Source organism: Giraffa tippelskirchi, chromosome 7 (assembly GCF_054371585.1).
Source record: "Giraffa tippelskirchi isolate mGirTip1 chromosome 7, T2T-mGirTip1v1.2.pri, whole genome shotgun sequence".
In the NCBI taxonomy this organism is placed as follows: domain Eukaryota; kingdom Metazoa; phylum Chordata; class Mammalia; order Artiodactyla; family Giraffidae; genus Giraffa; species Giraffa tippelskirchi.
The window spans coordinates 107,870,082-107,883,167 of NC_137281.1; the positions used below are offsets into that span (position 1 = coordinate 107,870,082).

At 36.5% G+C, this 13,086-nt stretch overlaps 1 protein-coding gene across 49 annotated transcripts in view; it reads left to right on the forward strand.

The window, feature by feature from the left end:
- The window catches only part of CSNK1G1 (casein kinase 1 gamma 1), a 165,457-nt gene that overhangs the window by 11,912 nt on the left and 140,459 nt on the right, over window positions 1–13,086 (forward strand). For 13 of the 49 annotated variants that reach the window (XR_014058837.1, XM_081507367.1, XM_081507392.1 and 10 more), the window contains exon 2: window positions 5,207–5,429. The exons of 23 other annotated variants lie outside the window; for them this stretch is intronic. The gene's annotated coding sequence lies outside the window, so the exon portion shown is untranslated. Of the gene's footprint in view, window positions 1–5,206; window positions 5,430–10,579; window positions 10,659–13,086 lie in introns of those variants that run through there. 13 more of the 49 variants (XM_081507368.1, XM_081507393.1, XM_081507361.1 and 10 more) reach the window with 1 other exon arrangement.

Sequence of the window (13,086 nt, forward strand, 5' to 3'; positions counted from 1 at the left end):
TCTTTTTGGAGCTATGATTTGGTCTCTAGTACAGATAAATAATCATCGTATCCAGGAAAAAAAGGCTAATATCATAGGCAGACTTTATTCTCACCAGTCTTGATAGAAACTGCTTCAGTGGCTTCAGATAAATGAAAGTAGGTTTTCATGAAAGAACTTTAGAATTTGTGGAACCATAGTTTTTCTCTATTTAACATCTAACTTGTCTCTGCTCATTTCTGCCTAATATAGAAGCTGGGAAGAAAAAAAAAAGAATGAATTTACTTCAGAATTAGCATTTTATGTTTTGTAGGTTAATTATTTGGAGAGCTAAATTGGATTTTGACATTATTGGGATTGTGTTCAAGATGGACTCAGGGAAAAAAAATTAAAAGAGATGCCATCTGTTTCAGATTCCTATTCCCTCACCCCTTCATGTTTTGTGGCTTTAAATTCATCAGATTTTTTTTTCAAAAATCAAAACCCTCAGTAGATTTAGGTTATATAATTTCAGTTGTATCCGTGAACATGTAGCTAAAAGAACTTGCATTTTATATTGAGTTACACAGAAAGATCCCAGACGTTGGTTAAAAGTAATTGTTATTTCAAACTATCTGAACATTATATACCTTCATGCATCTTTGTTACCATTTGCTTAATGAACCATTCTTGTCATTACTGCTTGCCATAGTCCACTTATGGGTGGAAGCTGCTAAAAAAAATGGATTATGGCGATATAGACTAAATCCTTTTTTCCCTCTGTTACAACTGGAAGAGAAGCTTCTTCTGGAAGAAGATTTTTTAATTTACTGGTGAATCCACTTAAACTTATTCTTTATTTATTTATTTATTGTCCATCTTTTGGCCTCACCTCATGACACATAGGATCTTTTTTATCCCTGACCAGGGATTGAACCCAAGCCCCCTGCATTGGAAGCACGGAGTCTTAGCCACTGGATTACCAGGGACATCCCTAAATTTATTCTTTTAATAGTGAGTTTTGCCTTGTTTAGTTGCTAAGTCGTGTCCAACTCTGAGACCCCATGGACTGTAGCCTGCCAGGCTCCTCTGTCTGTAGGATTTCCCAGGCAAGAATATTGGCATGGGTTGCCGTTTCCTTCTCCAAGGGATCTTCCTGACCTAGGGATTAATCCCACGCCTCCTGTGTCTTCTGCATTGGCGAATTCTGTACCTCTGGGCCACCTGGGAAGCCTATAGGGATGTCCAGTTGTTTTATTAAAATATTTTCTATCCTAAAATGTTAATGTGGTAGTTTTTTAAAAAGACTTTATTTATTTATTTTTGGCCACACGGCATGAGAGATCTTAGTTCTCTTACCAGGGATTGAACTCACACCCTTGTAGTAGAAGGTTGGAATCCTAACCGCTGGACCACTGGGGAAGTCCCAAGACTTTATTTTTTAGAGCAGTTTTAGGTTCACAGCAAAGTTGAGAGGAAGGTACAGAGATTTCCTATCTACTCACTGTTCCCACACGTGCATAGCCTCCCCCATTATCAACATTCTCTACCCAAGTAGTTGTTGTTGTTTAGTCACTCAGTCGTGTCCGACTCTTTCGTGACCCCATGGGCTGCGGTCCATCTAACCAGCTCCTCTGTCCATGGGATTTTCCTGGCAAGAATACATTTGTTATAATTATGAACCTACATTGATACATATTCTCCCAAAGTCCATAGTTTAATTTAGGGTTGATTCTTTGTACTGTACATACTATGAGTTTGGAAACATGTATAGTAACATTTATCCATCGTAATAATATGCAGAGTATTTTCAATGCCTAAAAATCCTCTGTGCTCTGCCGATTTATCCCTCCCACTACCCTAATTCTTGGGTGGTTTTTTCTTTTTTAGAAATAAAATGAATAAAATAATTCCTGGGGGTGGTTTTGAAATGAAATTTTTCTAACATTTTGAAATGCAATTGTTCAGTCTCGAGTTTCCATTTCAGAAAGATTGATGTTGGGTCATTAGGTGTTAATAGGTGCTGTAATTCTTTGAGATACGTATTTGGGCATTAGGAAATGTGAACTAAATGTGGTACTGTCCACATAGCAATTGCAAGTGGTAAGGAGGCTTGATAGGAAATCTGAATTCAGGATTTTTGAACTATCACTAAAGTTAAGGTCTTTTGCTGCTTGCATTTTATTGTTGTGCCGGTTTCGGCTATACGGATTTCTTTGGCTGCCCTCTCCTGTGTCATCTTCCTATTACAGTTGTTGAAGGCTATCCAGAAACTTGAGCTTGCAAAGTCTGAGTAGGAAGAGACATCATAGGTACTGCTGTAGTTGCCTGATATTTCAAATTCGGATTCAGAGTGGAAATAACTATTTTAAAAGTAATAAAATGCTGTCCTGATGCACTATTTCTCACATAGCCCAAGTAGTAATTGTTAGAATCCTCTTTCAGTTGGCTTTATAACTGTCCTGTCCTGGTTTTCTAGGACACCTATTTTCCAAAACGCTTTAACCTTAAATTGGTATTGTGACATCCAGATATTCCAGTCATCTGGAGTATGATGCAAAAATTGTTTAAAAACTTCATGTTTGATGGATTTTGTTTCCTTTTTCACCTAGTTGAATAAAAACAGACATGAGGAATGATCTGTTTGTGTGAAAGCACTTAGGTTTTCCAAAAATAGATGCTCTCCCAATCAATCAATACATAAGCTCGTTTTGCCTTTAATGGGATCCATTTGGTTAATGCTTATGTTTCTTGAGTTTCATAGATTATGGAATCATAAAGTAAAAGAAAACTTGGAAATGGTCGAGTTAGACTTTCTCATTTTACAGCTGAGATTACTTAAGTATAGAGAGACTGAGACTTGATCTATGTAGATGGTATAGCTGGTGAATCACACTAGAACCCAAGTCTCCTGACTTCTATTCCAGTTGTTTCTGATATAATATACTAGTTTGTTCTCTTAATGAAGATAAATGATTTTATAAGAAGTAAAATTTCCAAGAAATTTAAGTAGACTATTAAATAACTACAGAATTAAAATTAAGTTACTTAGTTGAAATCCTAAATTAATTAGTTAATTTATGAAGTGTTGAGTTACTATTTTTTAATACTAGGTGTCACTGGATCTTTAGTTAAGAGCAAATTTGTTACTTTTCACATTCTAGATAGAAATCAACCAGTTCAAAAATAATGAAGATATTATAGCCTATATTTAGCAAGCATATATTGACTGCATTAAAATGAATCTTAATGTTTTTTTTTCTTTGCACGGTGGAGATAATCTGTTAATATTTAATGTCATAAAGCAACAGTGGAGTTCTACTTTATGTAGTGGTATATTTATAAAACTAGAGTGGAATGCTACGTAAAACTGAAAGTACAGATTAATTTAATATGCATCTGGTGAATTCAGGGCTTGAAGGATGCACATCTGTTGAGAAAACAAATCATAGAACTATTCAGAGCTTCAGCATCTTCAAATATGTGGGATTTGATTCTCTTTAACTGTTTTGAAACAGTCTTTAATGGATTTAGAAAAGGCCATTTGCTCTAAGGAAGCAACTGTGAAGCCATTTATGATGCTATTAATCATTTTATTATTCTCCACAGCATTTTGATACATTAGTGTTTTTTTTCAATTTATTGGGGGAGGAAGGAGTTAAATGACTCACAGTAACAAAATGAGTTTGTTGTAGAACTGTATTAAAAAAAAGAGGGAGTATAGTTTCCTGAGCTGGATGGAGTAGAAGTATTTAAAGCTCTGAATTTCAATTTGAATGCACAATCAGTGAGGAAACACACTGAGTTCCTACTGTGTATTATCACCATACTAGTATTATAGTTAAGATGGAACTTCAAGATATAATCATTGATCAAGCTTGAGAATGAATTTAAAATGAAAGGTGGAGAGTAACACGTTTCATATGGAACTAAGGGCAAACTTGATACACTCTAATAGCACTATAGGAATTCAGTGGGGAGAAAATTCAGTGAGTGTTCATTAATTCTGATGGGAAGAAGATTGAAGGTAAAGTAGGGATCTCAACTTTGCTGCTTATTAGAATCACATGGGAACTCTTGTCCCAGGATCAGTTGAACCAGAATCTCACAGGTGGGACATTCATAGTATTTTTGTTTTGGGGCCGCACTGTGCACCTTGTGGGATCTTAGTTCCGTGACCAGGGATTGAACCTGTGCCCCTGGACTGCCAGAGAATTCCCCTGCCCCTAGTTTTTAAAATCCTCCCCACGATGATTGTAATGTGCAGGAGGTGTTGAGAACCACAGGCTTTAAGGATGGGTATGATTTGGATAGTCAGGAAAGTATTTGGGGGCAGCAGAGTTATAGCAGGGTCAGGAGAATTGGGCACACCCTGTAAAACTAATGAAAGTTGTGTATTCTGTTTAGGTAGTAGGGAGAAATAAGATAAAGGAGTCAGAACGAAAGTATGAAAATGTTAGTCTCTCAGTCATGTCTCACTCTTTTCGAGCCCTTGGACTGTAGCCTGCCAGGCACTTCTGTCCATGGAATTCTCCAGGCAAGAATACTGGAGTGGGTTGCCACTTACCTCCCAGGGGATCTTCTGAACCCACGGATTGAACCTGGGTCTCCCGCATTGCAGGCAAATTTTTTAACCACCTGAGCCACCAGAGAAGCGCTTGAGGAGGCAGAAGGGTCATAATTTAAGCAGTACTTCTCAAAGTGTGCTTCCTCAACCAACAGCCTCAGAATCACCTGGAAATTCATTATGAAGCAAATTCTCAGGCTCTGCTTGATACTTGCTGAATTGGAAACTTCAGGAGTAGATTCCAACAAATATGTTTTTAACAAGCAATCCATAGGATTTCAATGTACACTAGAGTTTGAGAACAGCAGTTAATAGAGGCTGATGAAAGGTAGAGAATATTAGATTTGATGTCATAATAAGTAGTGACCCATTGAAGGTTTTTTCAGCTGGGGAGTAACAGAATGTATTTATATGTATGCAAGGTAAATCTGATTATGATGTGCAGTGTCCTTTGGACTACTAAAAGAGGAATGAAGAAAGCCAGTTGAGGAGGTACAGACCTAATCTAGTGGATATAATCTAGCAGTGACAGCCTGTCCTAGGAAAATCTTAGTGAAAACACAGAACAGTAATAATAATGATGGCAGTTTAGTGTTTGCTATATGATAGGAGTTTGGTAAATGCTTTGGACACATTCTCACAGCAAGCCTCTGAGGTGTGACTGTTATTCCCATTATACAGATCAGAAAGTGAGGCAAAAAAAGGAAGATTACCACCAACTTTCACACTGATGATAAGTGGGAGACACAGGATGTCAAGCTCAAGTACTTGTGCCTCTTGAAGAAAAAACTTATAGTACCTGGAGACTAACTGGAGATCAGGAGATAAACAAGACTCAAAAATTTCAGTCCTTGGTGACAGATAGCAAGGGGAAGTGACTGTCAGAAGGGAAATAGTCCTTACAGTGAGTACTGGCCAAGTCATTTAGCCCATTTGAAACAATATTATAAAAGTGATCATGAGAAATAATGGAAATTTTTGTATTGTGCTTCTTAAGTATAAAGTCCAAAGTAACTTGAGATAGCTAAGTTTCTGAGTTTTGTTTGGTCATGGTGAGTAAGTTTAAAACCTCATTGAGCTTTCAAAAAATATCTTTTTGATTTTAGTGTAGATAAATCTTTGAGTAAATTATACCTGAGAAGCTTTCTGTAATACCACTCTTCTCTTTCTAGAGAAATATTGTGATTTAGGAAAAGGTTAGGAGCATTATCAGATAGTTTAAGAAATATTTGTGTTATTTTGTTTTAATTGGGAAGCAGTAAATATTGATAGTAAAATAACTTGACATGTTTGGGTACTTGTTTTCGTAAAAGGTTATCAGTTCTGTTCTAACACCTTATTCATTGAGATAAAATTGACATAATATAAAATCAGCCATTTTAAAGTGCACAATTTGGTGGCATTTGCTACATTCACAGTGCTGTGCAACCATAACCTTTATATAGTTTCAAAACATTTTCATCATTCCAAAAGGAAAATTCCCAAACCTGTTAAGCAGTTACTCCCTGTTCCTCTCTCCCTACAGCCACTGGCAAACACTCATCGGCTTCCTACCGCTATGGATTTACCTAGTTCGGGTATTTCATATAAATGGGATCATACAGTATGTTACCTTTTGTATCTGCTTCTTTCACTTAGGGTAACTTTTTCGGATCCATCTGTGTTGTAGCATGTATCAGCACTTCATTTGTTTCTATGACTGAATGATATTCCATTGTATGAATATACCACATTTGTTTATCCATTCATCTGTTGATAGGCATTTTGGTTGTTTTTACCTTTTGCTTATTGTGAATAGCTCCTGTGAATGCTGACATACAAGTTTTTGTTTAAATATCTGTTTTCTGTTCTTTGGGATAGGTTCCTAGGAATGGAATTACTGGGTCATATGGTAATCTTGGAAGATCCCCTGGTGGAGGGCACAGCAACCCACTCCAATATTCTTGACTGGAGAATTCCATGGACAGAGGAGCCTGGTGGGCTACAGTCCATGGGATGGTAAAGAGTCGGACATGACTGAATGACGTAGCATACAAACACGCATGATAATCCTACTTTTTATTTTTTGAGGAACCACCACCTGTTTTTTAGTGACTGCACCATTTTACGTTCTCACCAACAATGTCCAAGGGTTCTAATTTCTCTATATCCTCAGCTGAAGTTTGTTATTTTATTTATTTATACTTGCCATGCAACTTGCAGGATTTTCGTTCCCCGCCTAGGGCTTGAACCTGGAGCCATGGTGGTGAAAGGGTTGAGTCTTAACCACTGGACTGCCAGGGAATTCCCTGTTTATTTTTTAATTATAGCCATCCTAGTGGGTATAGATGTATCACTGATTTTGATTTGCATTTCCCTCATGGCTAATGATGTTGAGTGTATTTTTTAGTGCCCATTGCCCAGTTGTATATCTTTTCTGGTCTAGGTAAGTCCTTTGCCAATTTTTTTTTGGTAGAGTTTACATTTTACTTGTTTATTCTTGTTGTTCAGCTGCTCAGTCATGTTCAACTCTTTGTGACCCTGTGGTCTGCAGCACGCCAGGTCTCCCTGTCCTTCACTACTTTACGGAGTTTGCTCAAACTCATGTCCATTGAGTCAGTGATGCCATCTAACCATCTTGTCCTCTGTCATCCCCTTCTCATTCTGCCTTAAATCTTTTCTAGCACGACGGTCTTTTCCATCGAGTCAGCTCTTCGCATCAGGTGGCCAAAGTATTGGACCATCAGCTTCAGCATCAGTTCTTCCAGTGAATATTCAGAGGTGACTTCCTTTAGGATTGACTGGATTGATCTCCTTGCACTCCAAGGGACTCTTAAGAGTCTCCTCCAGCATCACAATTTGAGGGCATAATTCTTCGGCACTCAGCCTTCTTTATAGTCCATCTCTCACATCCGTACATAACTACTGGAAAAACCGTAGCTTTGACTAGATGGACCTTTGTCGGCAAAGTAATGTCTCTGCTTTTCAATATGCTGTCTAGGTTTGTCATAGATTTCTTCCAAGGAGCATGCGTCTTTTAATTTCATGGCTACAGTCACCAACTGCAGTGATTTTGAAGCCCAAGAAAATAAAGTCTGTCACTGTTTCCACTTTTCCTCCATCTGTTTGCCATGAAGTGATGGGACTGGATGCCATGATCTCAGTTTTTTGAATGTTGAGTTTTAAGCCAACTTTTTCACTCTCCTCTTTCATCTTCATCAGGAGGCTCTTTAGTTCCTCTTCGCTTTCTACCGTAAGGGTGGTGTCATCTGCATATCTGAGGTTACTGATATTTCTCCCCTCAGTCTTGATTCCAGCTTGAGGTTCATCCAGTCCGGAATTTTGCATGATGTGCTCTGCATATAAGTTAAATAAGCAGGGTGACAATATACAGCCTTGACATACTCCTTCCCCGATTTTGAACCAGTCTGTTGTTCCATGTCCAGTAATAACTGTTCCTTCTTGACCTGCATACAGGTTTCTCAGGAGGCAGATAAGGTGGTCTGGTATTCCCATCTCTTTAAGAATGTTCCAGTTTGTTGTGATCCACACAGTCAAACGCTTTAGTGTAGTCAATGAAGCAGAAGTATATGTTTGTCTGGAATTTTCTTGCTTTTTCTATGATCCAATGGATGTTGGCAATTTGATTTCTGGTTCCTGTGCCTTTTCTAAATCCAGCTTGTAAATCTGGAAGTTCTCAGTTCACGTACTGTTACTGTTCACTTGTTTATGTAATTGGTCATAGTTCACATTTTAAGTAATTATTAATCAAATAGCATTCTTTTCCTCAATCTGTCATATTTCCTAAGTGACTACTGCTCACATTTACATAATGGTTCCTTCTCTGCCTTTCCTTGCTTTAAAGAAATATTGTGGTAAAATATATATAATAAGTTTCTATATAAGAATTCTTGTTTCTTTGCATGCCACATAATCTTTTGTACATTTTGAGTATTATGTATTGACTTTAGACATCAGATTCCTCCCTTCCTCAGGATTTTTTGTTGCTGCTTATTGTGGGTTATTGTTAATTTCATTGTTGTTTGTTTAGTGTCTTTTCTAAACTATTTTTGTTATGTATATATTCTTTGTCGTGTGTGGTTATTGAAGTCAGTGTTCCATTAACCTTGTGGTCAGCTAGTATATTGACCCAGTTCCCTTGAACACCTGGAGACCATAAAAGTATAAAAGAAAAAGAAAAAAATACTGTCCTACTTTTAGTTGGATGATTCTGTGTTTGGGTACTCTAGTGCTTAGCTGGGCTATTTACAACCTGCCTTAGCTTTTATTTCCTGTTTGGATGGAGCCTAAAGGTCAGCTAGAGGTGAAAGTCTAGAGTCTTTTTAGACCTTTTCTGTGTGTGCATTCAGCCTTGGGAATATGTGTGGACTTCTAGATTCCTTGTTATGTATGAGAGTTTACAAAGCCCGTTTCTCCCCATGTATCTCCTTTCTCAAGCTCTCACTTGCCAGGCTTTTAGCTCTCTATGTGTTATCCTGCCTGTTTTCCCCTCCCCTAGGCTTCTTGCCCTGGAAGTGCTCCAATTCAGGCAGAACAAAAGCGTCTTCTTGTGCCAGTGTTTGAGGAAGTTGCCGGTCAGGTCATAGCGTTTACTCACAGTTCTTTGAAAGTAAGGTTTGTATTGCTCCCTTGGCACTATTAGCCTTCAACAAGTGTGCAGCTGCCATCCTTACTGCCTTTGTTGCACTGGGGAGTGGGGAATGGTAGGTAGGCAATTAGAAACACCACATTGCTCTCTTACTTCAGTGGAGCAGCTTCTTTCTTTGCTAAGCTTTCTTGGTTGTTGTAATTTTTATTAGATTATGCAGGTCTGCAAAAGTTAATTTTGACTTTTTTTCCAGCCTGTGTGTGTACATATGTGTATGTGTGTGCAGTGGAGCCCTGGAGTTTCCTACTGTGTCCGTTACAGTTTTGTCCTTCCCTTGCTGCCCTCCTTTTTCTTCCCACTGAACCTTTTCAAAGCATCTAACTTAAGTTTTTACAGTATTTTTTTTCAAGAACTACAGTCACATATGGTTTAAAGACTAGAAGTAAACACTATACCCATCACTCCATCAAAGAAATAAAATGCAACTGATATCTTAGAAGGTTCTTTTTCTGACCTAGAAGGAATCATTATCTTGAGTTCTGTGTTAATTGGATATGCAAATAAGTAGGAGAATATCATCCATAGCTAAGAGAAAAATCAGTCAATAGAAATAGACCTAGAAATGCTGAAATGATAGAATTAGTGCACCAAGACATTAAAAAGCAATTATTTTAAAAAGTTTAAGTATTTATATGCAAATGTGAGAATACTTAGGAGAGAAATGGGTATAAGATATGATAGAATGAAATAAAATTTTCAAGCTGAAAAATACTTCAGTTGTTGCTTTTAATTCAGCATTTTCAGTTTTTAGTAGGCAGGTCATTTAAGTAATCTGCCATATTTCCATTTGCAAAGTTCTGTCCTCCCTTCCCTCCTATCCCCACCCTCTGGAGGCTTTTTTTCATATAATAATTCCCAAGCTGTGCTGTTAAGCTGTTTCATTAATTTTCTTATCATTAACTTTACCCAGTGTCATAAGTTTAAGAAATTAGAAACAATTTCATCTTAGTTTTAACTTACCAAATGAAGAATGTCAATAATGTGGATTTTTCAGATAATAAAAGATAAAAATGCTGAGATCCAAAAAACGGGCACATAACAAAGATGATGAATGAAGGCAATAAGGACTAATGTGGTTAAAGAGCTAAGTATTTAGTATAGAAATACTTGAGAATGATTAAATACAGAGTATATATACAGTTTAAAAGTGTGCTTACATATTTAACAAATATATTTTGATTTAAGATTTTAATATGTGTGATAATAAATAGTGAATAACATTTTATACTCTTATTGTATATATAGTTATCATTATCTTTTTTCTTGAACTGCACATTTTTAATCATTTTGTAGGTAAGGCTATGCTGTACTTTCTTGTTAGGACAGTACTGACAGCATAAACCTCTTTATGCACTCAGCTATGATTAAACTAAGGTGCTAAAATACCATCCCCCCAGTTGCTAAACATACTTGAAATCTTTCTTAGTTGCCATACTTACCAGTGCTGATTTCAGGGCCATTGGGATTTGTCTATATGTGGACCAGGTTAGGAAAATGAATTCTTTCTCTTGGTTAAAAATTTAAGTTTTAATTTTTTTCAAACATTTTATGACTTATTTTTTAATAAGTCTCCATTTGTGGTCGAGACTATGTGGTTGAGATAAAATTTAGGTTGGGTCACTGTCTTATTTGTGATTAGAATTCAGAATTTTTAGCCCTTAATTCAGTTCTTAGGTTTAGTTCCTCTATCTGAGGCATTCTTCCCTGCTCACAAAAGCTGTGTCCCTTTGGTTTGTTTTTTGCACTGGTTTTCTTTTGGTACTGACTGAAATATATTAAAGTGTTGTTTGTTATGCAGGATCAAATATTTTTCATTTGAGGGAGCTAAACACTGAATCCACTTAATCCTTAATGTAACAATTATCTTGATTTTCCACATTGTTATAAAATCCTGAGTCCAGTGATGACCAGTTACAGAGTTGGGAGAATTTAATTTTGGCTTTGAGTAAGTGACCTGGAGAAGGGAATGGCAACCCACTCCAGTATTCTTGCCTGGAGAATTCTATGTATAGAGAAGCTACAGTCCATGGCGTCGCAGAGAGTAGGACACAACTGAGCGACTAACACACCCACATAGACACACACACACGCACACACACACACACACTCTTGACTTGAGAAGATTTGAGAATAGTCTCTGGTGTGCCCAGTAAGATGCAGTGTAGGCTGTGCACAAAAGTTTTGGTTTTTAAGTAGTCACATTACCTCTATTGGGTGGCAGGAACTTTAATTTTTCGAGGACTGTAGTATATATAGCTTCAGCATATGTATGATTGTTAGTTTTATAGCATTCTAAATCCAGTGTAACTCAGTTGCAATGTTTTAAGGTAAAAAGATAAAGTATGATTAGTTTTGATATAATATATACTTTTAATCAGTGACTACTTATTTTTATACTTTTAATCAGTGACTACTTACTTATTTTAATGGCAACTTCATTAAAGTCTTGGGTTATTTCCTTGCAAGTATGATTTATAATTTAAACAGTGTTAGGAAGACTTTCTTTCTATTATTGTAAGCTTTTTACAGAAGTAAAACATTCATTATAAAAAGTAACGATGTTTTGCCATTTTTAACAAAGTGTAAGTGCTTATAAGTGCTCTATTTTGGTTTATGAATTTGGCAGTTTGTATATATTCCTTTAAATTCTACTTCTGTATGCTAACATATATATTTTTTAAATTCTCGTTATAAAATACAGTATGAACTATTTTCCTGTTTAAAAGCTTTTTTAAACAGTTGAAGAATGTGAAAGTCGCTCAGCTGTTTCTGACTCTTGGCGACCCCAAGGAGTATACAGTCCATGGAATTCTCCAGGCCAGAATACGGGATTGGGTCGCCTTTCCCTTCTCCAGGGGATCTTCCCAACCCAGGGATCGAACCCAGGTCTCCTGCATTGCAGGCGGATTCTTTACCAGCTGAGCCACAAGGGAAGCCCTTTTTAAACAGCATCTCAGTATTTTTTCACAGCATTATGGACCAGGCATTTGGTTTTGATTTCTCTTTTCAGTTAATTTATGTGATTAATTCATATTTGAAGGTTGTTTTTTTTTAAATTTGAGCAGTGTGGCAAAGTTATAAAGAACAAAATAAAACCAAATATAATATTTCCTAGAGTAATCATTGTGTGCATGTGTGTGTGCTCAGTTACGTCTGACTCTTTGCAATGATATGGGCTATAGCCCTAGAGGCTCCTCTTAATCATTATTTGCAGATAAATTTTCTTTCCATTTTTTTCTGTGATTATATGAAAGCAGACAGAGATACATGTATAATGTATGTTTTAAGTAATACAGTTAATAGTATTCTATTTTCACTTATTGTTGAGAAAATAGTTCCATATCATTAGATTATTAATGGCTGTAAAACACCCAAATTAACTACACTTCTATTGTTTTTAGGTTATTTCAGATGTCTGCTGCTATAAATTCTGAAATACTTTATTTCCTTAGGAAACTTCTTTCCTTAGGGTTTGATTGATGAATATTATTATTTATTCCTGAAGATTCAATAAGTGCACATTTTTATCAGTCTTTTGGAAAGGTGATACAGTCCCCTGAGCAAGGCATGAGAGCTTGTTCCTCTGGACTTACCTAATGTGGGGCATCACAATTTTGTGTCATATTACCAGTTTCATAGATGAAAAATGTTATTTTTGTATAGCATTTTTAATTAATGTGTGCTTCATACTTACAATACGCATGAAGTGCCATGTAGTTTTTGGAAATCATGTGTGTGTTAACTGTAAAAAAAGTAGAAATAAATAAAATTTATTTGAAAACAACACAATGTGAGTCACATCAATACTATATTAATTTCTGAAATATTAGAGGTCAATGGAAATTGCCAGGGATGTGCTTTTTCTGGTTTGCATTGTCAGATGTGTAAGGTTTGAAGTCTGCTAATGAGTCCA